General features: G+C 38.6%; 2 long non-coding RNA genes across 5 annotated transcripts in view; both read left to right on the top strand.

Annotated features, from left to right (window-relative positions):
- Nucleotides 1-13452, top strand: part of LOC116096262 — a 29815-nt gene extending 16363 nt beyond the window's left edge. The window contains exons 6-8 of one of the 3 annotated variants that reach the window (XR_004120926.1): nucleotides 5598-5751; nucleotides 9391-9522; nucleotides 13397-13452. This is a non-coding gene — a long non-coding RNA (uncharacterized LOC116096262). Of the gene's footprint in view, nucleotides 1-435; nucleotides 1468-5597; nucleotides 5752-9390; nucleotides 9523-13396 lie in introns of those variants that run through there. The other 2 variants (XR_004120927.1, XR_004120929.1) reach the window with 2 other exon arrangements.
- An 852-nt stretch (nucleotides 13453-14304) lies between these two features.
- Nucleotides 14305-23628, top strand: part of LOC116096259 — a 163373-nt gene continuing 154049 nt past the window's right edge. For both annotated transcript variants that reach the window (XR_004120921.1, XR_004120922.1), the window contains exon 1: nucleotides 14305-15381. This is a non-coding gene — a long non-coding RNA (uncharacterized LOC116096259). The remainder of the gene's footprint in view (nucleotides 15382-23628) is intronic.

Genomic DNA, 23628 nt, shown 5'->3' with positions numbered 1-23628 from the left:
CGCCACCACCGCCCGGCAGCATTACATTTTTAAGCTCATAGTATTATTAACTATACACACATGGCCATATTGAATAATGTAAGCTTAGGTCCTTGTGTTTCCTTCTCACTAGTCTCAAGATATTTTCAGTTTATCTCTTAATTTATTCTTTGGCCCATTGACTATACAAGAGTAAGTGATTTGATTTTCATACATTTAACAATTTCTCTGATTTTTACTTTCATTTTCTTATGATTGGAAGTGATGTGTGATATGACTTAGACGTTATTTAATTGGTTAAGACCGTTTTGTGCCCTAACATTCTATTTATATTATAGAATGTCCTGTTGCACTTGGGGATAGGCCTTCTGAGGCCAACAGGGCACCACATTCTTTATATGTGGGTCTTGTCCATCTGTTCTTTTTAGTTTTTTCAAACTTACTGTTTGCTTACAGGTTTCTGTCTGAGTGGCCTGTCTGTTATTAAGAGGGGATATTGTGATCTTCTATTGTTATTGTGTTACTGTGTATTTCCTGGGTTCTTTCAATGTTTGCTTCATACATTTGGATGTTCTGAGTACAAAATTCTGGTGAGTTCACTGTTTTTATCTATATCTCTGTCTATATCTCTATCTAATATATATCTATATATAACACTTTTTGTTTTTCATGACATTTTAAAATTTCAAGTATATTTTTCTGCTATGTGTAGAGCAACCTCTGTTTGTTTACTTTTCATTATTGCTTGTAAGAAACATCATTTATGTTGTGCTTCTAGCCTATGCATATCTTTAAAGTATATCTCTTGTAGACAGCAAGTGTTGGATCTTGTTTTTTCAAAATCCATTCAGATGTTCTATTTCTATGAATAGCAGCTTTAATCTATGTATTCAAAATAATTTAATATGGAGAAGAACTTAGGCCTACCTTCTTAGCAATTGTTTTCTGTCTGTCTTACAGTTTTTGAGGTCTTTCTTTTCTTCTCTGTGTTTGTCTATCTTATTTTGCAGGGGAGAATTTGCATTTTCTTGTTTCTCTCTGTACATAATCTAAAGGTATTGTCTTTATGTTTACCACAGGGTTGTGTAGCATGACCTATATTTATAACACAGACTTTAAACTGACTGCAGCTTATTTTCAACAGTAAATGAAAATTCTATGTTTTGTTTTATTCCTGCATTATTTTGGGAATGGGCAGACCTTGTTTGTAATCAGCAAGTGTTCTGACACTGAGCCACACCCTCAGCCCTATGTGCTGTCATTAATGTCACAAATTATATTTTTAAGGCTGTATTCTTCATTTATGTCTAGCACCATAGATGAAATCAATTTCACACTGTGACTGTGGTATCTCACTAGTCTATGCATTTACTTGACTCTCCATTTCCCTTTGCCACTGAGTGTTCTACCTTTATATGCTTTTATGGGATTGTTTATCATCCTTTAAATTTAATTAAAATTATCTTTAGCATTTATTATTTTCATAAATGCAGCAGTGATGAATTCTTTCAGCTCTTATTTATCTTATTTCTGGAGAGACTATAGCCATATGTAGTATTCTTGATTGACATTATTTTTCTTCAGCACTTGATCATGTCTTTGTGCTTCCCTCTGCCCTGCAAGGTTGTAATGAGAAATCCCTTCATATTCTTACCTGGCCATCCTTTTATGTGACAAGCTACTTTTATTTCTGTGCCTACAAAATCCCCTATCTTTGATTTTTGACAATGTGATTATAATTTCACAGTATGTGCTTCTTTGGATTAATCACAGCTAGAGTCCTTTTTCCCCCCACAAGCTTGGACATTATTTATTCATACAATCTTATTATCTGCCTCCTCTCTGTTCTCTCTCTCATCTTTGTTTATTGTTTTTGGCACTAGGAATTTAACCAAGAACCCAATAAACTCTGTAGCAGGAACCCATCCTTTTCTTTCCTAACTCACTCTACTTTATGATGGCCTCTAAGTTTTGTAGAATTATTTTCTTCTTTATGTGTTCATTTTTATTATGCTTCTGACTGGATAATGTCAATGTCTTTGTGACTGCTGATTCCATCTAGTGAATGAAGTTACTATCACTGTGAATTTTCAGTTCTATTGTGTGTTCTTTAGCTTTAAAATCATAATTTGGTTGTTAAAAAATTAAGAGATTTTATATTGTCATTCTATTCATTATGTTCTTGTGAGTTGATTGAATATAACATGGCTGTTTTGAATTCTTAATTTGGTAATTCACTTAACTCCATTACCTGAAGTTAGGCTTTGGAGATTTCTTTTGTTTCTGTGGTTGGGCCATGTTTTCTCAGGTTTTTATCTGGGCCTTGTACCTTTGTATTTGGTTGTACATTTGAAATACACCTGCCTCTATATCTTTATACTTCCCCTCTGTACAAGGAAAGACTTCCACAGTCATTTGAGGTGAAGATTCCACAGCTCTGTCAAGTTTTTCTAGGGATACATTTTTCTATGCTTTCATGAATAAGCCCGGCAGAATTTTGCTGGTTTAGTCTTCAGTTTGTAATCTATTCCTCCCTCTAGTGTCTATCTGTAGTATTACAAGTTCCAAAGTGCTAAACTATGTGCCTTCCCTGTGGCCTCAGGGACCATCAGGAACTTGTGTTGGGTAAGCCAGAAATCAGTCTTTTTGAAGGTCCCTGAAGAGCTGGGATTTTTCTGACACATGTTCGGTCCATTCATCCCTCCCACTCTCAAAGCCACAAACTGGGATCTCATTCCCTGGGTAACAGGCTGTGCCAGTTTCTGTTTATGGCATTACGAGTTCTCTGGCACTGATGTGAGCTGTTGAGCTCACTTTTGTTCTCTGTAGCCCCTAGGCATGAACACTGTGAAGTATGTGAGAATGAAATTAGTTCCTCAAGAGAAAAGACTTTGAATGCAAATTCTACTTTTCTCTTCACCTCCCAAGGAGGAAGCTGATAATTGGACTTTTGCACTCAGAGTTGTGGGAGCTTAGCCCTGGAAAAGGGGACGTTTGAAATAGAACAGCTTCTTTTACCACATCTTCTCTTTTTGTCTACCACCTCTTTTATCCCTCTCCCCCTCTTCCACACTCACTCCCTCCATCCTAGTTTCCTCATTTCTTTCTAGATTTACCCGTACTATTCAGGCTGGTCTTGAATTTGTGACCTTGCTACCTCAGCTTCCTAAGTAGCTAAGATTAAGGATGGATCTCTGTACCTGGCTTACTGTTCTCAGCATGACTATTCTTGGCTTTGGACTTCAGGACATTGAAATTTCCCAGTTGATTTCTGGGGTTTTCATGAAGGCTTTCCCACTCACATGTATCATACTACATTCACTCTTTTGATGAGGATGATGAGATTTGGTTCTTCCAATACCACCATTTTGCTAATGCCACCATCCTACATCTTTTAAATAAGGAGAAATGAAAGTATTCCCCACCCCATGTGCAAAACACTAACTTTACTTCCCCATATGCTGTTTGAGACCTTGCTATCCTTATAAAGTTGTCATAACAAAGTACCTTGCTCAACATGATCCATTGAGGGGCTCTGGGCTTCTATAAGCAGATGTAGTATCACATATTACTCAAGGTCTTGTACTGGAGAGCCATGGATTTCATGGTTCAATATAAAATAATATTAGAGAACACATGGGTGTCTCTGTCAATCAGGTGCTAGTGTTGAGAACCATCATATACACCTGTCCTAGTTAGCTTTAACTGTCAACTCAAAGGCTAGAATCACCTGAGAAGAAAGTCTCAACTGTGGGATGGCAGAGATCGGATGGGCTGGTAGAGGCATGTCTATGGGGGGTTATCCTGATTGTGTCAGAACTCCTCAGAGTCACGCTGTCTCTGTGATCCTGTGATTCTGGGATCTGTGACCCTGGGCTTGTTAGAGCACCTGGGAGTGAAGCTTCCTCTGGGTGTTTTGGGAATGACTGCAGAGTTTGTGCCCAAGGTCTGCACAGGGCACTGGTCAGCACAGACAAACAGGAAGCAACCCAAGCCACAGGGTTGACAGATTTCCTGTGTGCCTGGGCCCTGCTGGTCCCAGTTACTCCCGGTGTTGGGACAGATGTTGTGTCCTCCTCACCTCTGATCCTGGGCATGTTAGAGTGCCTGGGAGTGGAGCTTCCTCTGGGTGTTGTGGGACCAGAAGGAACCTGAGCCACTGGGCTGGTGGAGTTCCTTTGTGCCTGGTCCCGCTGGTCCCAGTTACTCCTGGTCATACAGTTGTTGTGTCCTCCTCACCTCTGATGCTGGGTGTGTTAGAGTGCCTGGGAGTGGAGCTTCCGCTGGGTGTTGTGGGACTGGCGGCAGAGCTTGTGTCCAAGGTCTGCTCAGGGCACCAGCTCAGACAGACCAGAAGCTTGATTGTCAATTGATATAGGAGGACCCAGCCCTAACTTGACATGAAATGTCCATCAATTTATGTCATACACATACACACATATATATGTGTGTATATATGTATACATATATGTGTGTATATTTACTGCATATCTATGTGTATATGTGTGTGTGTATATATATGTGTGTGTGTGTGTGTGTGTGTGTGTGTGTACATATTTGCAATGAGAAATGACAGATAAGAAACATTTGCCACACTCAAAAATTCATATTATTATCAAGTTTGGGCATAGGTTTAAAAAAATTTATGTATGAACAGTGATACTAATCTTTTTTATTTACCCTATAGATCAATATAAATGAGTGATGATTTGTACAATGAAATGTACAAAGTTGATTTTTAGGGTTTTTGGTAGAAATACTATCTTATTGTGTTATATTACATAATTTTGTTAAAGCATTTGAATATTCTATATAATATGCACAAACCTTTTAAAAATATAATTTTAGTTTTGTAATTTGTATTTATTATTTTAATTGTTTCTGACTCTGTAGCATGAGTTTTCTATCATTATTAGGAACTTAAGGGATACAATGACTTCAGGACCACTGTGTAATTCTGTATTACTATTGAATAAGTCATAGAAATCTACAACTCTCCAAAATGCAGAGAACCTTTGACCAGGTACCCAAAACAATAGATACATCTACAATATAACCACTATACCTAAGGCTCAGGGAACATTGCAGAAGAAAGGGGCAGAAAGATTGTAAGAGCTAGGGAAACAGGCTATCTGCTGTGAGATAGAGTACTTTATACATACCAGGGAAGCCTCCCTATGAAATGTCTAGAATATCGTTCCTTAAACAAGACTGGAATAACAACATCAGTTGGCTATACCAGTGTGGATGGGGAATCTCGCAAGGTCTTGTCCTCAAATAAATATCCAAAGACAACTAATGGCTGCTGAGAGAGGACAAATCAGTCTCCTTTAGGGAGACGCCATATTTGATAGCAGTCAGGTCTTAACAAATACAGATATGAGCAACACTAAATGGACTCAGTAGGCTGTAGTTATGTATACACAGGTACTACACATACACACACATACACACACACACACACTACAACCACCACTACCACCACCAGTTAAGGAAGAAGACATCATGTATTTCAGAAGGGAGTGAAGGCGACATAGGAAGAGTCAGGTGAGGGAAAAGGAGGTAAAGATATAATGTAAATATAATATTGATGTGACAAGGTCTTGTATGGTTTCCAGGGCTTACCTCGCTAGGGACGACAAGGGAATGAAGAAATGGCAGCACACACACAGAAAAACAGAAAAGCTGGATTCAGTGGACTGGGCTCACTGATGGAGAAACTGCAGGACCCTAGAAGTTCACCATGCTTATTACATACAGTTGAACAGAGAGGTGAGATTATTACATAGAATAATTGACTATCAACATCCAAACACGGAGAAGGGCAAGTCTTAGCCACCTTCCTGGACTTCACCCTGTGAGTGTGTATGTGTGGGGCTTTTGCCATTTCATTTTATCATGAGTCTGAGGCTATAGCTCTTGGCATGGACATGCACATATCAGTCGCGCATATTCACTAAAGACATCATTCATTTAGAACTTCCTCCACTCCTGACACTCATCACACATGAAATTCTAAATCGAATCAAAAGCTCTAAAATTCAAAGATAGTTGCTCAAAAGCAGGAAGTAAAAGGAAACTTTGCAGAGTTAGGTTATAGCATTTTCATAAATTATGCCTTTAGAACACCAGGGATATCGATCATGAATTGTAGAACACACATTCACAATTATAATGAAATTCTATTATCTTACTATTTTTTTTTTTTTTTTTTTTTTTTTTTTTTGGTTTTTTTCGACAGGGTTTCTCTGTATAGCCCTGGCTGTCCTGGAACTCACTCTGGAGACCAGGCTGGCCTCGAACTCAGAAATCCGCCTGCCTCTGCCTCCCAAGTGCTGGGATTAAAGGCGTGCGCCACCACCGCCCGGCTTTATCTTACTATTAATGAGAAAAAAAGAGTAAATAATTTGAAAAATATGGGAGAGTTTGGATGGAGGAAAGGGAATTAGGAAAGATGTAATTATACTATAATCTCAAACAATACAAGAGATAGTTAAAACACAAAGAAAACATTCCTTTTATATTTGAAGTCTTGTTTAATTCACTCATATAAAAACCACCTTTACACATAACTTTAGATTTATGTTTCTATTAAAGTCTGTCAGTGCATGAATTTAGGATAAATAACATGCATCTTTTTATAGCTTGATGTGAATTTTTAATCCTCATTCACTTGCTGTGTGAGACTCTATTACCTTTTCTCCTGCACTCATGAGATATTTGAGGTAGCTGACATGGCAGTGCTATGTCAGGCAACAATCACTACTCTGTGGACATGCTCGGAATAAAGAGAGACAGTTGAAAATTCTGCTGGTCTTCTCTGAATAGCTTTGAGGAATGTGCTAGATCACTCTCATTCCAGGAGAGGAAGAGATGTGGCTGAATGTCCTCTGTGGGATCTTGTGGCTGTGGCGACTTCATTTTTACTACTTTTTATTTTCCGGTTCTTTGGTTGCTAATTAGTGATCTTCTGAGTGGCATCACACTTGCAGAATGGCTGATTATGACAGTCCATACACAGCTTCATCACTGGGTTCTGGGGAATTTGATATACATATGTGGACCTATCAAGCTTTGGAAACAAATTCTAATATTGCCATCATTGAAAGAATCCTTCCTGACCATTGAATGAAAATCAGCTCAAAGATGACCAAAAATGTAGCCAGAGTTTTGGCTACTTTAGGAGTTCCCTTCTTTTACACTTCCCCACCCTTATCCCTCCCAACAACCAAAACTAGGTAGGTGAGAAAGATTAGAGGGGAAAAGGGGTATCGATGTCTTTAGACTACTTCCCGCTGATTGGGGGTTTCTAGTTCCTTGGGGATAATGTTGAACTTTACCACCAGGATATCACCAGCTAGCAACCAGCAGCAGCAACTGCAGCAGCAAGAACAATGGGGGCAGCAGCAGCCACAAGGGGAGCAGCTTCCACTGCCCCCTCTCAGGGGTTTGGCATTTGTACTCTATTTCAAGAGCCTACAGAATTCCAAATATCATTCACTTGCAAAAACTATCTGCAGGTGTCAAAACCACACCCCTGTTAGAGTATGAGGCAAACCATAGTCTGCTGATGAGAGCAATCTGAAGGAGCTCCATAGCCCACACCTGGGATTCAGACAAAAATAATATTCCTATAACATTTCTGTGTTTAAAGATGTTTAAACCAAAATCCTCACTACATTTCCCTCTTTCTGTTGTAAGCCATTAATTGTGCTGTTTAGTAAGAAATTGTAAACAGAGACATTTTTAATGAACCAACCAGATACTTTTCAAATCAGTGGCCAAGGTTTTCAGGAGATATTACCTGCTCAGTTCTAACCTTTATCAATTTTGATGACATCCATAACTTTTCATTTTCTAAAGAAACAAACAAATCCATCTCCTCCAATGCAAAACTGTGCAGGGTTCCATTCTGATGTTAACACATCCTTATAGTATATAGGCTGATTTAATCCCACAGTCTTTTTTTCTATAATCCAGCATCTCTTGGCTGCTGTTGATTCTTTATCATTAGCATACGAGAAATTCAGAGTTAACAAGGCTGTATTTAGTCTATCTCTGAGGGTTTTTGATTCTTCCTTTTTGTTTTATTAGTATCTCTTTTAAAATGTGATTATATCTTTCTATGACAGTCTGCCCTGTTGGATTGTGTGGTATACTGTAATGTGCATTATGTTATACTATGCAAGGATTTGCTTCATTCTACTGGAGACATATGCAGGGCCATTGTCTGTCTTAATTTGTACAGGTATCCCCATAATATCCATTACTTCCAGTAAAGGTGTAATTATAGAACCAGCCTTTTAAGAACTTAAAGCAGCTGCCCACTTATGGATAAGGCCACTGGTATTTCAGCAGTGGCCCCTGCTTATAAATTTGGTAACTCAGTTCCTATGATTTCTTGTGTTTGGACAATTGACACAGCCTGGGATTGTTTCTGATGACATATATCAACACCTTCCCCAGGAGCATCTGCATTTCACCCCTAATTTCATCTTAGGCTATGTCTGGGATTATAGGAATATTAATTTGAGTACTCCACTGTTGTAAAAGATCATCTCCCCATAAATTTATGGGTATCTCAGACGTAAAGTATTAGCTTCCCTGTTTGACCTTCCAGTCCCACAGTTTTAACTCACCAGATATTTTATTTTTTTCTGAGATAATTTTCCAGTTCTTAGGAATTGTGAATGAACCTTTTGAAGTGGCCACTCTGAATTCCAACTTTTCTTTTGGGAGGGGGAAATGATAGTCACATCAACTTCTGTATCCTCCAATCCTTCTATTTCAACACAATTTACTTGCAATTTTAATCTTGGCCTCTGATCATTAACCACTGTTTGCCAGAACACACAGTTTTCAGTACTTCCAAAATCCCCTGTTCTTTCTACCAGAGCAGCTTTGCCTTTAATGTAGGGGAACAACAGCAGCTTAGCAACCCTATCATCTGCATTAATTTCTCTCTCTTTCCCTCTCCCTCTTCCTCTCCCTCTCTTCCTCTCTTCCTCTGTCCCTCTCTCCCTCTTTCCCTCTTCCTCTCCCTCTCCTCCTCTTCCTCTCCCCCCTCTCCCCCATAGGACATAATTTTAATTTCTTCTTAGAAATTCCCATCTATAATGCCAGGATGTACAATGAATTCTTGGGAAGTCAATCTACTTCTTCCCAAGATCATCCCTACTGTCCCTGAGGGCAAAGGACCATAAACTTCAGTGATTGCTTTATAACATTGAATTTTGGGGGATAGGGTAAGAGGTTTGTTTAATCTGTGGGCAGCACTGTCTATGGTAGCATGCATGAGATCGGTAATACTTAGTTGCAGTTTTTTCGCCTGCTTCTTATTTTCTGGCTGACAAGAGAGAAACTGCTCATTTTTTGTTTGTTTGTTTGTTTGTTTTTTGTTTTTTGCTTCAGGGCTTTGAGCTGCCAGGTTTTACATTTCATTTCCTAATGGTCAAAAGTTGCCATGGATCTCTCTCTTAGACGTACACTCATTGGTTCAATGCTGTTCCTTGCCACAGTGCCTGTGCATCCTGGGAAACCTAGGTATTCTTTCTGTTTGATACTTGAAAACCCATTGTCCCGGAAACAGATTGTTCACTGCTGCAGCATGAAAGTACCATATTTCTCACAGCTAACCCCATAGACATTTTGAAATCTGAGACCATTAGTGTGGCTTAGTCACAGTTTCTCTACAAATGATCAAATATTCTGCTTTTGAAGCACTGGACATCGCTTCTCAGCCTTTTGGCTAAGATCAAGTGTTGAAGCCCTGGACATTTTGATATTGGAGACCCTTAGCAATAGCTTGTCCTATAATATTAACATGATAATTGTGAGAACCAGCATCAGTTGTGTCCCTTTGCGTGCATTGATCGGCCCTGTCTGTGTCTTTAACAATCTAATAGCTCTTTTCCATTGGGCATTAGCATTGTTAAAGGCAAGGGGCTCTATCAGCACCTGCCTTGACTAATAGTGTTCATAAGCTTTGTTCACAGCTGAAACTAATCTTTGCAAAAAGTCAGAAAAGGCTTCACCAGAAGATATAATCTTTGTAAATGAGTCAGAACTTTACCTGGGCTCCTCAACTTTATCCCAAGCTCTAAAAGGCATGAAACAACATTGCTATATAATGGTGTCATCAAATTGAAGCAGGTCTTCATCCAGCAATATTAATTCCCCTTGCTATATTTCTCTGTTCAATATTTGTGGTCTCCTCCCTCCTCCATGTTTACCACTATAACTACTGACTGGCCTTTAGCACAGCTATTACCAGCCCCTTCCAGTCTTGGAGAATCATTTCATTTTGGATAGTCCAGTTACTTAAAATTTGTTTTACATAAGATGAATATATCCAGCTGGAAATCATAGCCTCTTTAAAATGCCTCAGATCTATAATTTCTGTAGGACGCCACCCTATTTTGTTATAACCCTGATCTGCACCATTAGCAGGCATGTGCTGTGTGTACAATTATTGGGAAAACTGATGGTGATGTTGTAACCCAGACATCTCACCTCTCTCTGGTGGTGCATTTGGTTCAAGATCAATTAACTATTTTTTTCTTGAAAAGGACTGTTTCAGTTTTCCTTTAACCTGTTATCCTGCATAGTCTTGGGCTACCCCTTTTCCCCAGCCATACACCTGGCTTTCTACCCTGACCAGGGGTGGAAAACTGAAGGCACCAAGCAGAGTTGTGATCCTCCTTCAAGCACAGTTTATTCCAACTTTCCTCCTTGGGGTAACTCCCAATCTCAGACATTGGGTGTGAAACTTTTATTTATCCCTTTTCCAGTGCTACTTGCTTCCCAAGCTCTTCCATCTTTACCTGCATTTTTTCCAGTTATGCAGACAATTCTGCAACCCTTTCAGAAATGAATGAGTAGAGTGAACCTTTTGGTTTTCCCATTCATTCTTTTTGTTGTTGTTGTTGTTTCTCAGGCCCCTTCATTTCCACTCACAGTTTTTTCAGTTGTTCAGCCATGCTCCTACCCTTTTTGAGATGGAATACAGGAAGAAGGAGGAGGAAGAGGGGGAGGAGAAGGAGAAAAGAAGACTAGGAAGAGGAAGAACAGGAAGAGGAAGAAGAATAGGAAGAGAGAAGAAGAAGAAGAAGAAGAAGAAGAAGAAGAAGAAGAAGAAGAAGAAGAAGAAGAAGAAGAAGAAGAAGAAGAAGTAGAAGAAACCCTCTACCCCAGATAAAACTCAATCCCATCACACCCCAGAGAAAAGGAGAAAAGCTGGGGATGACTCAGTAGCAGTAGCTACAATGCTAATGTCCTGAAACAGAACATCTATTCCTTCTTTCTCCTGCCATATCTTCTATGGCATTACAAATCAGATTTCCCATTCTGCTGAGCACTACGTCTTGGCATCACTTATAGCCAGACTTTTGGGTACTATGTGGATTCCCCTTTTCTACCACCCTTCTCTACCCTTATCCCTTCCAACCCCACAACACTCGGTAGAAGAGAAAGAAGATTAGAGGAGAAAGGGACATCAGTCTATTTAGACTACTTCCTGGTGATTAGAAGCATCAGGTTCCTGGGGGCAATGTTGATCTTCATCATCAAGCTATCTTCAATCAGCCACCAGCCACTAGCCACCAGAAACTGGCAACCACCAGCAGCAGTGCAGTAGCAAGGCAGTAGTAGCCACTGCCCCTCTCAGGATCCTATCATTTATGCACCCTCTCATGAGTCCCCAGAATTCCAAATGTCACACATTCACAAAAATTATCTGCAACGGTCAAAACCACACCCCTGCTAGAGCTTGAGGCAAATCATAATCTGCTGTTGCTGATGACCTGAAGCAGCCCCATATCCCATATTTGGGATTAAGACAAAAGCATATTCCTATAACATTTCTGTGCTTAAACACTTGAGATAATGCCTGAAACTATGAGATCGCTAGAAGAAAACGCGGGAGGCTTCAGGACACTGGATAGGCAAAATTTCTTGGAAAAGACCCCAAAACACACAAGAAACAAAATAGAGAAAGGGTTACAATTAAATAAAAAGCTTCTACAAAGCAAAGAATAGAGTACAGACACAAACAAACTACAAATGAAAGAAAAATAGTTTGGACACTGTGAGTCTGACAAGAAGTGGACATGCAGAAATGACAGAGAACTCTCAAAACTCAAGAGCCAGAATTGAATAATAAGATTAGAAAAATATACAGTAGATCTATAATAGACAAAAAGACATACACATAGTAACAAATACATGAAAATTGTTCAAAATAATCAGTCATCAGAGAAATACAAATTAAAACTACCACGAGATTCACCTGAGTCTAGTAAATATGATTACTAAAGGAACTGAAGAAAGCGATTGCTTGCAAAGATGTGGATAGATGTGAGTTATTACACATTGCTGCTAGAAATGCAAATCAGTATAACTGCCAGATCTTACCCTTAATTGACAAATAAAAATTATAATCTTTAACTGTGATTTAGTGGATCTACATTTAAGGTTAGAAATATTTCATTAGTATGTATTAATTGTAGGAAACAAAGCAGTTTAATAGTTCTGGTAGTACCTTGAGATTTTATCCCATCCTTTGTAAAAGGTACATTTTTTCTTTATAATGAATTATAAAACCAGGAAGAAATTATTAAAACTTCCTTTAAAATTGCCTTTCTTTTAAACATAAAATTTTGATAATGATTCTGTATCATAACTTGTGAAAACATATTTTGTTTTCTGTATTCCTATTTTATAATCATCTCAAACATAAAAGCTTTTGAAACATAATTACATAGTAATGAAAAATGTGTTTTGTAAAATAAAACCCATATTTCCATAAAACACAGTGGAAGACAAGACTTCTGAAAGTTGTCCTCTGATATTATGTCCCATGTCCCTCCCATTAACCCTCACCATCAAGGGCTTTACATACCACTTAGACCTGTTGTACAACAAGACATTTTGATTTAATTGGTCTGCCTTAGAGTTGGAAACTTTTGTTTGGGGTATGGGTTTGTCTATTACAGTAGCCAAGGGAGCTTGAGCAATCTTAATCTTGCACTTCAGAACATGTGGGTTTTTTGCAGCATATTGTAATTTTCAAAGAGAACCACGGTCCAAGGCAACATCCTGCCTGCTCTCTCTAGCTACAGCAAGATTCATTGCTTAGCCTTCTATGTTGAAGCATCTAGAGTATGCAAAAATGGATGGCATTGACTTATGGTTTGTAAAGCATTATCCTTCAAGCATAGTGACTTGAAATCTGGTTGCATATCAGGATCCTTCTTAATGTGATGCATGTTGCTTTACATTTGTGGATTGTGGTGACATAAACAATGATTTTATTTTTTTAATCCTGGATTCATGCTATGGTTGTCTAGAGAGTTGTCTGTAATTTTTTTCAAACCTTATTTTTAATGATGGTTCTTAAATGCTTTAACCTCTCTTGTAGCCCACCACAATGGAAAAGAAAGAATGGGTGTGAGAGTGGACCTGTTTAGAAAGGCTCTTTGGAGCAACTCCCATCTGTGTGGTCTGGAAATCAGCAGTTCAGTTCACAGGTTAGCAGCAGCAGCTCGATCCATTTGCAAACATTTCACGGATACACCAGCAGTCCAATTTGGTAGAGTTGGGTTAGCAACAGCAGTGATAGGACCTAGTAGAGACAGCCAGTCTCAGACTCAGCTTATATCAGCAGGAGGGACTCTGAGGGGCACCAAGAGAAGATCTCAGTTGTGCCTGTCTCAGGGAAATGAAGATCAGAGAAGATGAGAGACTGACAATTGTTGCAAGCTAGCTGTACCAGAAAGCCAAGCTCTGTCTCCATCACTCCGTACTGCTCCACATGGGAATCTTCCCATATTCACTCATCAAACTCAGACACTATTGTGGATGCCAGCAAGTGCTGGCTGACAGGAACCTCATATAGCTGTCTCCTGAGAGGCTCTGCCAGTGCTTGACTAATACAGAAGTGGAGGCTCACAGCCATCCATTGGACTGAGTACAGGATCCCCAATGAAGGAGCTAGAGAAAGGATTGAAGGAGCTGAAGGGGGTTGCAGCCCCTTAGGACGAACAACAATATGAGCTAACTAGTACCCTCAGAGCTCCCAGGGACTAAACCAGCAACCAAAGAGTACACATAGTAGGACTCATGGTTCCAGCAGTATATGTGTAGCAGAGGATGGCCTAGTCGGTCATCAATGGGAGGAGAGGTCCTTGGTCCTGTGAAGGTTCTATGACCCAGTGTAGGGGAATGCCAGGGCCAGGAAGCAGGAGAGGGTGGGTTGGTGAGCAGGGGAAGGAACAGGTTTTTTATTCTTTTCCTTTTCCTTTTTTTCTTTTTTTTCAGAGGGGAAACTGGGAGAGGAGATATCATTTGAAATGTAAATAAAGACAATATATAATTTTAAAAATCCTATTTATACCTTCCAAACATCACATGTCCTCCACATGCCTTGCCTCAGCAAGTGCATCCAGTCAGTCTGAGTCCACAGATGAGGTAAGAAATTGTAGTACACCACCAGATGCTTGTTGGTGCGTTTCTCTCTATGAAGTTCCCACAAATGCAGCTCAACTATGAAATGTAAGGTGGACCAATACATGCGTGTCATTAGCAAAGAACCTTTCATCACGTGCTCTTTTACATGCTTGCTTCTTTGTCTGCTTCAGTGAAATGTTCCTTCTGCCTTAGCCTTTCATGCCTGCATCCACTTTAACAAAACACTCCTTTACATGTTTGCCCCAGCAAAACCCCATCCAACAGACTTTCCAAAGAACCCTCATGTTTTCACTTCAGTTGTCAAAAGAAAAAGACGTATGAAGAAACCCCTCAGCCACTGTGTACTTCATCTAAGTCTAGTGCATGAGAATCTCCAGAGGTGGAAGTTACCTACAATCTTAAAAATGTCATATTCTTTAAAGAGTAGTTAGAATTGGGAACAATTGCTTTATAGGGAAGGAACATCATTTGATTTCCAGTTACATTGGCTCCTCAGTGTCTTGTGTCTTTCCCCATTCATAACTTAAACCCTGTAACCCTTTACCTGTATATGCCTGGCTGTGCCACCTTCTCCATACAAACTGGTTTGTTATTCAGCTAGTGAATATCTTGGTTGCAAAGTCTCCCCTGTTGTTCCAGATTTCAGTGTATGCCTTCTTCTCTGTGTCTTCCTTCATGTTATGAAGTGTGTGTGTGTGTGTGTGTGTGTGTGTGTGTGTTCTTTCTGTATGGGCAACACCTGCCTACAGAAGGGCTTTGGGAATGCATGCTACCACGGCTAATTTTTCTTTTGCTGAGGAGGTTACAGGATTCTCTCTGTGGAGACGATGAAGACATGGACTAAGCCAGGCTCTTATTCTCCATTTCCTGCTTTCCATCTGGGACAACTTCAGAGTGAAGGTGAAAGGTCAGACTCTCAGCAACGGATCCCTAGAGGTACAGTTTCTATCTTTATTGTTTTCTTCCACTCTTCCACTGTGTGTGAGCAAGTGTTAGATGGGACAAAATGTTTCTCACTTTGATTAATATTCTCCTGGGTTTGGGGAACAGCAAGACCTGAAAGAGTTCATAACAAAGATAGAGCTGTTTTCTCATCTTTCTTTGATGTAATCTCAATATTCTCAATGCTTTCCTACTTGAAGAACAAATCATAATTGTAGCCCAAGGTTCATCTTAGCCATTTTCTTAATGTTCAGGTGTCTACCTAGTCATGACTCACCTTTGGAAAGCATTGTATGTCAAGGGCCATGTGGTCTCCAGACCTTGAAGATTCTGTGTGCTAGCTGAGTGTGTACAATTTTCAGAGCTAAAGTTTGCACAGCAACCGAATTGACTTTTATCTGAAACTCATTTTCACTTATTAGTGGAACATGTTAGATTAACAGTACAGGTTTTGAAAATGATTCTTTTACCTATTAAGAACAAAACATAAAACCTTAAAATCTCTGTAAATCCTTCTGATTGCAAGGTAAACAAATTCATATTCATTCAAGCATAGACATAAATACAATGCAAATATACACGTGATGTGTGTGGCCAATGTATATAGGGGACAAGTAACATGCCCATTTCAATGTTAGATGTTTAAATTCTCCTTAAAGATACCAACAACTTGCTAATTCATGATAATAGTAATCTAATTCTGCTCTAAAACCAAGTGTAACCAGTAAATAATTTCCTGTACTAATATTGGAGCCTCAAGTTAGAAATTGGATAATTACTGTGTAATTATGTGGCTTTGGGTTGTGATGCACACTGATCGTGGTTGGAGGAGCATTTGATTCATTTGGTATACTTATAAATTATTCACCTGTTCTACTGCAGTTCTTGAATTTGCATTCATATATTTTAATATTATCCCATTGTATGAGCATTTGCCCTTGGCTGAAAAATAATAGAGTCCAATGAAAACAAAACTAAGTCATTGGCCTTTGCTTTATGGGGTTTATGAGATGTGAATCTTATTTTAAAATCACTCCTTCTGATGTTTAGATCTCTTGGTTACCTATTCATTTTCTTTGGGTTTTAGAGACTGTTTATTTCATTGCTGCTGTTTTGAGGCCACAGCTTAGGTACATATAGTTCTATGAAAAGGGAATATGCACAGAGATATATTAAAATAGATGCAAAGCAAATGGCATCCAGCTTGGATCTCGGTCACCTGCATAGAGTGCACTGGCAATCCTGTGTGCTCATTACTCTATCTTTAGTGAACCATTATTCCTCTATGGCTTGCTGCCCTAGTGAGAATGTCAGCCAAGTTCTATTCCAACCCCAACTAGAATATGAGAAGGTAGCCCCACCGATACACTTTTAGCATATCTTTTGAGAATCTGAATTTTGAGTGTGATAGCAGAAGGTTGAAAGGCAAGCTGATTCATTCCAAGGCAATACTATACAGGATTCATCATGAGGCAGTACTGTACAAGATCTCCCAACTGCATTTTCCTTCCCCAAAGGCTATAGTTTCAGTCATATCTAAAGTTGTGGTTCTAATTTGTGCTTTAAATGTTTTAAATAGTCTGTTTTAAATAGTTTTAAACTTATTAGCTTTAGAGAGAGATGGGACCTTAGTTTGATATGATCTTCACAATATGAGTTACCAAGATTTAGAACTTGAGGCAAACATAGATTCATTTTTTTTAAAAAAATCAAACAGATTCAAGAGAGCATTAGGATCACATTTTATTTTACAGAGAAAGAAACAAAAGTCCAAAGAGATTTACCTGACTTGTCCAAGGTCATAGTGATATTCAGTGACTGAACAGGAGATACGCCAGTGTTGTCAACCCAGATCCATAGATTACAAAGATCTAAGAAGACTGGAAGAACTTTGTCCATTGACCCAATTTAGAGACATGTCATTAGCATCTTAATTTATGACTGGCAAGACAACTTCCAATGAGCAGAATTACTAGAGGAGTGGAGACTACATATTTGTGTGTTTTATAGACACAAATGGATTTGAATTATGGGCCAGGCTATTCAGGTTAGCCTTGACAGTGCTCTCTCCCAAGCTGAGACCACATTATAGTATCTTAGATCTAATGAGACTGACCCCATAGCCAGGGATGGATACTTAAAAACTATATTTGCATCTTCTTGGCCACAGTAAGTGGGGTTGATCAGAGGAAGAAAGTTCTATTATGAAATTCAAACTATTATTATTGAAAATTTACTAGGACCACTTGGGAAAGAAATTCTCCTCCCATTGTTTCATAGATCAGTGTCCCATGAAAAGAGATATTAGAAGACTAAAGGGAGTAATATTAGAGTCTTTGTATTAAGGAATAATAAGAAATCGTTCAGTGTCTTGGAAAGTTTATAAGGGAGGAGGAGGATCTGTCACATTCTGGCCGTCACAAATAGCCAGAGTAAGAGTCATGTAGAAAGGCAACCTTTGTTATAGTAGGCTGCTAGCTCAAAGTGACCTTGTAGTGAGGGAATCAAATCAACAGATGGTTTGGCCTCATTCTTCTTTCCTTCTCCTCATCCTCTGGCCTGTTTTTGGTCAAATATAAACAAGAGCTAGAAGACACAGATGTATCTTTATGTAGACTGTTAAAGACAGTCCCCCTAGGGTTCAGAGCAGGATGAATAGGCTATGGAATGGGCAAAAGGACACAGCATGATTACCAGCTAAACTTGAGTTTATTAGGATCCATTTCTGTAGCCACCTTACCTTTGTGGAGGGAATCTATGGCTGACAAAATAACTTCCACAGAGTAGAATTATTAGATGGGATGTACAGATACCCACAGCATTTAGTGAGTAATAAGGTTTTCCTGATCAAAAGATCCTGAACTGTATCTTGTCCATGTACCAACACACATCTCTCATGTTTAAGGCAGTTGAAGTTGAAATTAAGTCACTTGCAACTGGTGTACAACTACTAGATGGAGTTAAAAAGGCATGGGGATCATACCAGCCACCATGCGAAGGCATTGTTCAAGTATTCAGCCATTATGGGATTAAGTTCCTTGACTGCAGCCTCACTGAGATAATGTAAGGGATGAGGAACTTGGATTCACTAGCAAGCAGTGAAAGCACGAAGTCTTAACTAAGGATTAAAATACTCAGAACCACCAAAAATAACCAGGTAATTGAAATGACACAATGTTAAGATATTTCTACAAGGGTAGTGGCAACACATATTTATGTGTCACAATCCCCAGTGTAGGAAACTGTTCTCTTTTCAAATTTTTATTTCTTGATATATCAATTATATGATTTGCATACAGTTTATATACTATGCATATTAAATTCTTCACACTTATTTTATATATTCAGATGACTCACCATTAGTAGCAGAAATCATCATAGAGAAGCTTCTAAAATAATTTTAGCCATAACAAAGACTGCTAGACTCTGACTATTCATCTGAAATGTTTTTTTCATGATTCTCAGAAATATAGATGCTTTCTCTGCTTTTCCATTCAACTTAAGGTTCCCTTGAGTCATAAAACTTATCTGTTAATTATTGAACTTTAACTTTTAAGGAAAATTTATAATGGCTTTCTCTTGCTATTTTTTCTAATTTATTCACTGTTTTTCTTGGAATTTCGAATTTGGAAGAGTAGGAATTTTATCAAGTGCCAAGAAGAAATGCAGGCATTGAAACAGTTGTAAATACACTATATAGGTCATGCCCATGCATTGGTTTTTAATTTTCTCACAGTACCTAGTCCTTGTTATAATCAAAATTGAATCTTGTGTTCTTTTATATACATGTGTTTCTAATCAAGGAAGGTCTATTTCCAGCCATGTTTTCTCAGTTTCTTCATCATGCTGTCTTCCGAAGTATTAGGAAGAAAGTCCTGGTTGTATTGGTAAAGGACAATCAGAAGAACTGGTGTAATGCTCTATGCATATGCACCACCCTTCCTTATAGAATCATACTTTTTTCTCTACTCCTTAGTTTTTATTTCATGAGCCCTTAAGAGATGGTGGAGTAGTTGGTGTACTTCAGATACCTTTAAGATTGGAGTTTGAGTATGGTGTTATAAAAACTCTACTGGTAGCTATGAGATAAGAATTTCTTTGGGCACAATAACATGTTAGATAAGAATTTCTTAGCTGGGCAGTGGTGGCACACACTTTTAATCCCAGCACTTGGGAGGCAGAGGCAGGCGAATTTCTGAGTTCGAGGCCAGCCTGGTCTACAGAGTGAGTTCCAGGGCAGCTATGGCTATACAGAGAAACCCTGTCTTGAAAAACAAAACAGAACAAAACAAAAAAAGAATTTCTTTGCATCTAGCTATAAAAGATTCTGCTTGCTTTTGTGGTGCTGGGGATGAAATCTATGGTTTTGAACATGCTAGCTCTTTCCTTCAATTATACCTCTAGCCTGTGATTACTTTTTGGTTTGTTAATCATACTTTGAATGGTGAGAATGCTGAGTTTAAAGTCTCATCATTTTCTTTCCCAACTTTCTATCACTTTTAGAAGAAGGCCAACTCTTCACATTTGCTAGAATGTTCTATGGCAGCCACCGGTTGGTCACCAGAGATTCTTTCTCATAGGCACTTATTTTGGGGTATTAAAAACAGACTTCAAAAAGCTATTTGAGAACCTCATATTATGGGCAAGCATTAGACTTTATTTTATTAGCATGGGCAATTAATTAATTAATTCTTTTGTTCTGTCACGTAAGAGACTTATGGTGCAAGGCTGGGGGAAAATGCCTAGGGTGTGCAGCTTAAGAAGGCCCTAGCACAGCTTGAGTAATATTTGCCTATGAGTGCTTCTTATGATTTTTCTTAGCCCTCATATTGTAGAGAATAAATTTAAGATTTCCATTTTAAAGTCTTGTTTACTTTAAAACACCCCACTTATCTATGATTGTATAACCAACCACCAAAAGAGAATTGACAAGCCACCATTCACTTATTCATGGCTCTGCAGTTTAACACTTTACATTGAGCCCATTCATAGTGTGATTGGACTACCTCAGACACTTTCCATTAAAATACAAGGTTTTGTAGGTAGTTTCCAGTGTGGATTCCCTCATGTGTCTGTTTAGGATTTGTCTGAATGACTAAAACTATTGAGATGACTGATATCAGTCTCCATATTCTTTGCTGCTTAGGCTCTTGTCTTTTAATTTTCATAAAGTGGGAATGTTTTAAGTGAATTAATAATAAGATGGCAAGGATCTATGATTACAATGATGAAAATAGAACCATGACAAAGGAAAAAAACCACACACACAAACAGCAACAACAACACAAACAAGATAAATCAACCAAGATGTTCAGAGCAAATTAGAAGTCCCTCAGGATGGAAGAGTGCTAGAGAATGAGTTCCTTGTCTTCATGGTAGGAATCTCAATGAACACATAGTTATTCTTCTTCCCCTAGCCTCACTGGCCACACCTATTTACATCTTTTGTCACATTTCACTACAGCACAGACTTGAAGTCCATCAGTTCACTGTTTGACCCCATGCTAGATAGAAATGAAGATTCCATCTGGTAGTTTCTTGGTGATCATTCGCCTTTGCACAGATCGATTAACTAAATGAGTAAGTGTTATTTCACACAGTCATGTAATGTAGAATGGTGATATGGGCAAAATATAACTGCAAGACATCATATCAGAGAAGGGAGTAGTATGAGGCAAATAGCAGGACATGATACATACAGTCCTTTACTGCTGAAACACTTCCTCTAGTAGTATGTCATACTCTCTGACCAGGGTACTTTAGTTACTAGGATATGGTATTCTTAAACTTAGTTCTGTATGTTCTTTTTTTATTAGATATTTAATTTATTTCCATGTCATATGATATCTCCTTTCCCAGTTTACACTTTGAAAAAAAAGAAAACAATAAAAAAAAAAAAAGAAAAAAACCCTGTTCCCTCTCCCCCTGCTCAACAACCCACCCTTTCCTAGTTCCTGGCCCTGGCATTCCCCTACACTGGGGCATAGAACTTTCACAGGGCCAAGGGCCTTTCCTCCCATTGATGACCGATTAGGCCATCCTCTGCAATACATATGCTGCTAAAGCCATGGGTTCCACCATGTGTACTCTTTGGTGTGATATAGTCCCTGGGAACTCTGAGGGTACTAGTTCATATTGTTGTTCATCCTAAGGGGCTGCAAACCCTTCAGCTTCTTGGGTCCTTTCTCTAGCTCCTTTATTGGGGACCCTGTACTCAGTTCAATGGATGGCTGGGAGCCTCTATGTCTGTATTAGTTGGGTACTGTCAGAGCCTCTCAGGAGACAGCTATATCAAAAATTGCTGTCAGCCAGCACTTGCTGGCATCCACAATAGTGTCTGGATGTAATAATTGAATATGGGAAGGATTCCCAGGTGGAACAGTCTCTGGATTGTCCTTCCTTCAGTCTCTGCTCCATAGTTTGTCTCTGCAACTCCTTCCATGGGTATTTTGTTCCCCCTTTTAAGAAGGAATGAAGTATCCACACTTTGGTCTTCCTTCTTTTTGAGTTTCTTGTGGTTTGTGGATTGTACTTTGTGAATTCTGATCTTCTGGGCTAATATCCACTTATCAGAGAGTGCATAACATGTGTGTTATTTTGTGATTGGGTTACCTCACTCAGAATGATATTCTCCAGGTTCATCCATTTCTACAAGAGTTTCATAAATTCGTTGTTTTTAATCGCTGAGTAGTACTCCATTGTGTAGATGTACCACATTTTCTGTATCCATTCCTCTGTTGAGAGACATGTGGGTTGTTTCCAGTTTCTGGCTATTATGAATAAGGCTGCTATGAACATAGTGGAGCATGTGTCCTTATTACATACATATTGGAGCATCTTCTGGATATATGCCCAAGAGTGGTACAGTTGGGTCCTCTGGTAGTATTGTGTCCAATTTCCAGAGGAACCCCCAAACTGATTTCCAGAGTGGTTGTACCAGCTTGCAATCCTACCAGCAATGAAGGAGTGTTCCTCTTTCTCCACATCCTCGCCAGCATCTGCTGTCACCTGAGTTTTTGACCTTAGCTATTCTGACTAGTGTAAGATAGAATCTCAGGGTTGTTTTGATTTGCATTTCCCTGATGGCTAAGAATATTGAACATTTCTTTAGGTGCTTCTCTGCCATTCTGTATTTGTCAGTTGTGAATTCTTTGTTTAGCTCTGTACCCCATTTTTTAATAGGGTTATTTGGTTCTCTGGAATTTAACTTCTTGAATTCTTTGTATATATTGGATATTAGCCCTCTATAAGATATAGGATTGGTAAATATCTTTTCCCAATTTGTTGGTTGCTGTTTTGTCCTATTCACAGTGCCCTTTGCCTTACAGAAGCTTTGTAATTTTATGAGGTCCCATTTGTCAATTTTCTTAACTCTGCTCTCTCTTTTTTTTTTTTGATAGAACACATTGAGTTTTTCAGTTTTGGATCAAATGGTTCACATAAGCTGCTGAATACACCATCAACTTCCTTACCATTTATAGAATGCATGGAGCTTAGAGAGCTCATTTAAATAGCATCCTTTCCTTTTAGTCCACATGGACAGTGTTCTTTTCAATAGTTTTGTAACAATTTTGCAGATTTCCTATTTGTTGTACTGGGGTTCAGCACATACCTAAGTCTCATAAAAGTGAATAGTTTTAAGAAAAACTATTCTGTCTTATACAGAAAGTTAGAATGCTATTGGAAATGCCCCTAAATATTTTAAAACATGTTTGATAATTGAGAAAATATACCATTTATTTGATTTTTTTACATGTATTGGCCATATGTGGATTGAACTATCCTTGAAGCTTCTAAATAAAAACAACTGGATTGTGGTGGATGATATTTTTGATATATGCCTGAATTCAGTTTGAAAGTATATTATTGAGAATTGTAACAACTTTGTTCATCAGAGACACTGATGTGTAGTAATCTGGTCTTGCTGTGTCTTTTCCTCCCTTTAGCGTTAAAGTTACAGAGAAGTTTTTAAATACTCTTTCTGTTTTTGTTTTTTGAATATTTTAAAAATTATTGCTTATAAACCTTCAAATACTTGATAGAATTTTTCTGTGAATCCTTCTGAGCCTGGGTTTTATCTTATTTGTTGTAGGTCTCTTTAAACTTTTTATGTCTTCTTGGTTCAACTTTGGTGGTTTGGATGAGTGTAGACTTTTGTCCATTTAAAAATATTTTGTAGTTCCACCTATTTGCCTGCAAAATTCATGATGCCCTCATTCTTAATAGCTGAGAATTATTCCA

This window comes from Mastomys coucha, unplaced genomic scaffold (genome assembly GCF_008632895.1).
Source record: "Mastomys coucha isolate ucsf_1 unplaced genomic scaffold, UCSF_Mcou_1 pScaffold18, whole genome shotgun sequence".
NCBI lineage: Eukaryota > Metazoa > Chordata > Mammalia > Rodentia > Muridae > Mastomys > Mastomys coucha.
This window is presented reverse-complemented; position numbering and strand designations above follow the sequence as displayed.